Raw genomic sequence first — 4,083 nt, forward strand, 5'->3', positions numbered from 1 at the left:
TTTTGTAACAGGAACATTTATGCGTTTGTAACTATCCATCCAAACGATAATCCACATACGTCCAACTATACATTAAATGGATCCGTACTGACGTGACAGCTACGCTTTCAAACCATGCAAGAGATAGTCGTGGACGAATATTTGTCGTGCAAAAGGTGAACCATTTGTGGGGGCGTAAATTATAGTGATTGCATCCACATTCAGAGCCTTTTTATAGTTTTCCAACCTAGTGAACAACTCACGATCGCTAGACAACTCTGATTACTGTTCGAGCTGTGGAGTCCGAGGAATTGAGTCTTCTCTCACGCGATAATGGATACCAGAAAGCCTCACCTAGCGATGTTTCCATCGGTAGCTGGAATGGGGCATTTCATCCCCTTATGTGAGTTGGCTAAGCTATTGGCATCCCGCCATGGCTTCGCCATAACTTTCATGACCGCGAAATTCATGGTCACCTCTGCTCAAACTGCTTATACACAGTCTCTGGCATCTTCAGGTCTGGACATCCGCTGCATCGAGCTGCCAGAAGTGGAGATGGATCCTGAAGATATGAATGGTCATCCCTTAATCTCGATTTTCAATTTCTTGGAGAAGTCCAAAGTCTCAGTCGAGCATGTTCTCAGGGCCTTGTTGAGCGATTCATCTAAGCCCATAAGTGCTTTCATCACCGATCTATTCTGCGCCGCCGCGATTGAGGTTTGCACTAGTCTTAACATACCCAGTTATGTTCTTTACATTACATCTGCGTCTAATCTTTCTCTCATGCTCTACCATCCCGCAATGGATGCCGAGATGAAGGAATCTTTGAAGGATTTGGACGGTTCTGTTAAGGTACCTGGATTTCCATCCTTACCTGCAGTAGATTTCCCTGAACCAATGCAAGACAAGTCTGATCCGCTTTATCGCCTTTTCCTCCGCAATTCATACCGCTTGTTTAAAGCGGACGGAATTCTGATAAACACATTTGAGGATGTAGAGAGCAGGATCATTGAGGCACTCGTCAATGGAGAGATTCTCCCGAGCGTTGATGGAATTCGCATGCCCTCAATATATGCCATCGGGCCGCTCATTGCTCCCCCGAAACCTGTTCTCGAGGACCCTAGTGGTTCCCTGCAATGGCTGGATAAGCAGCCGGCGTCTTCGGTTATCTTCGTTTCCTTCGGAAGTGTGAATTTCCTTTCGGGGGAGCAGATCATGGAGCTTGCTTTGGGACTGGAAGGAAGCGGGCATCGTTTCCTGTGGGTTCTCCGCGGTCCTCCTTCCAATCCGGACGTATCTGTGCTGCTCCCCCCTGGTTTCGAACAGCGGACCAAAGATCGTGGTCTTGTGGTTACCTCGTGGGCTCCGCAGGTTGCCATCCTTGCACACCCGTCCACAGGAGGTTTTGTGAGTCACTGCGGTTGGAACTCAGTGCTAGAGAGCATTTGGTTTGGAGTTCCCGTTATCGCTTGGCCCCTCCAGGGGGACCAAAAGCCCATCGGTTACTTTCTGGTGAATGATATTAAAATGGCAGTGGGATTGCAGAAGCGAAAAGATGGGATTGTAACGAAAGAGGGAGTGGAGAGAGCGGTGAGAGAATTGATGGAAGGAGAGGAGGGGAAGAAGAGGAGGGAGAGAGCGAAAGAGTTGAAGGAGAGTGCGAAAGCAGCTCTGGCAGAGGGCGGAAGTTCCTCCCAGGCTGTGGCAGAGGTGGTGGCTCTCTGGAAGGGAAATTCGTGCGCGCAGTAAAACTCTGCGATGATGTTCACGTATGTGGATTTTGGAATAAGCTTCTATCAATGATATTCGATGGTATTAACGTTATCTTAATATGTGGATTTCAGAATATGCTTCTATCCCTGAGGATGGCATCATTCATGGTATTAATGTCATCCTAAAATATGATTTTATCATTCATAGTATCATAGTTATAACGTTCTGATTTGATTTTATTCTAGATTTCAATGAGTACCGTGTTACTCTGGTTTTACTGTGGGTCCCAGTCACACAGAGGAAAGCCTATGGGTGCGTATATGCCTGAAGAACACATAAAAATAAGGTTTGTGCAATATGAAATCAGATGTTCACCTGAAGCGTGTCAGTCACAGAGGCATGAAGCAGACAACAGAAAGTGTATGAAATCAGATGTTCCCCTTAAGCATGAAGCAGACAACAGAAAGATCTAATAGCCCGAAAAATTTGAATATTTGCTATAATATGAATATGTACACTGAACCTATGTTTGCAGTTCACTGGAAAAAGATATGTGAGAAATATTGATATGTGAGAAATATTTATATTTCATATTAAGAATATAGGTTTTTTTTTTTTTTTTTTTTTTGGGTGTGGGGGATTATTGTGTTATTACTGATTGCATATGTTTTTATCAGAAATATTTTCCTATATTATATAGGGAATATATATGTTTTGGTTTTAGATAAATTTGTGTAAAAAAATTTAAAGCCATAATAAGGGTTAGAATCCACAAATGGAGAGATAAATATGAAAAAGTGCTTTATTAAATACGATGTGTGTATATGACCTTTAGATTCAATGTCTAAATTTTCTTAGACTTAAGATGGCGGATTTTTCATATTCCTTTTAAGTGAATATGAGTCAGGTAGAGAGATGAAATGAGGCAAGCAACTACTAATATGAATGTGTTCTTCAAATTTAGTGATTTGGGTTGACCATAAACCAAATGGTATGTATTTTATTTAATTGTACTTTAAGGAAGACCACAAACTATGGAACTTGACTCTACGGTTCAATTATTTTGGAAATTTTCATAATTTAACTAAAATTTGTTTTCATTGGAAGCTCTGACAAATGGTGATTTGAAGATGAATACAGTTCTTGGAACATTGTCTAATTTAGCTAGAAATTAACGTATTCTACTAATTTTAACTATTCAAGGAAGATGGTTTCAAAATTACCATAAATTGTTGGTGTTTTGAAAATGACTGCAAGCTATTGTCTAGAATAAATTATAACTATTATACTAAATGGTGGTTTGAGGAAGACCACAAATCCATTCATTGTCATGGCACTGACTTTAGGCTACATCTATAGCTTTAACTCTACCTTGAGGCTCTAGTTTTTGTTGTTGTTTAGGCTCATTTGTCCTCACTCGATTCATAGAGCTTTGAAACTTGAAGTTTGATCTCCAGTCATTAATATACAAGTTGAAAGGACAAAAACATTTTCATAATACTCACATGGACGAAGATTAAAAAATTTAACACTCCATGTGGCTAACTAAAGAAGGGTGTTGGATTCTACTAAAAATGCGCTCATTTACAATGCAATTCAATTTAATTTTAAAAAAATTACAAGTAGACTTACAAATATGTTATTTACAAATTACTAATGTTCTTGATTATATGTGTGTGTGTGTGTGTGGATGGGGGGGCATCATTAGAATACATTGCTACTCAGATCATCCTATGTATTCTATATTTTCTCATACATTCTCTTGGCATCCTCATTTTCTACATGAAAAGGTTTCATCTGTCAAAGGAGAACATAAAACACAACTCCTACTCCATTGGTACAAGTACCCATTACAAAACTAAGAATATAAGCCACCCCATAAGGTTGTGCATTCTTAAGCGTGAAGAACCAATGTAAGAAATCTTGAAATTGAGAAGAAAAACTTCTTTATATCATGATTTAAAAATATCCATAACAAGAGAATTAGAACCCAATATGGCAAGGTAGAGTGTTAATTGATCGAAGAGGAAAAATTCTATGCAAGTGTGGTATCATATGGTGCACACCACCAAGTATCAAGGATATACTCACATGGTGTTGTTAATCGTAAATATTATATTTGAGAAGGATAAGAATAGTGAAATAATTCTCAACCAATTGCACGAGTATCTACTCCAAGAGTGACTCTGAAATGAAGGAGATTGTACACCTTCCTTCACTAGCATTTCATTTCCCCAACAAAAATAAAAGCTTAAGCTGCCTCAATGCCATGCTTTCACGATGGTTATGGATGGAGGAGTTGTTGGAGGTAACTGTACAACCCTTCTACATAACCATGGTAATGAAATCCATATCATGTGTTTATGCTTAACCCTAAAACAAAAAGGGAGA

At 39.5% G+C, this 4,083-nt stretch overlaps 1 pseudogene; it reads left to right on the forward strand.

The window, feature by feature from the left end:
• Positions 1–222: 222 nt before the first annotated feature.
• Positions 223–1,798, forward strand: LOC149166653 (UDP-glycosyltransferase 72B1 pseudogene; annotated as a pseudogene).
• Positions 1,799–4,083: the final 2,285 nt, after the last annotated feature.

This window comes from Pinus tabuliformis, chromosome 5_1 (genome assembly GCF_031772625.1).
Source record: "Pinus tabuliformis cultivar Carrire ecotype Pingquan chromosome 5_1, CPIR1, whole genome shotgun sequence".
NCBI classification, from domain to species: Eukaryota; Viridiplantae; Streptophyta; class Pinopsida; order Pinales; family Pinaceae; genus Pinus; species Pinus tabuliformis.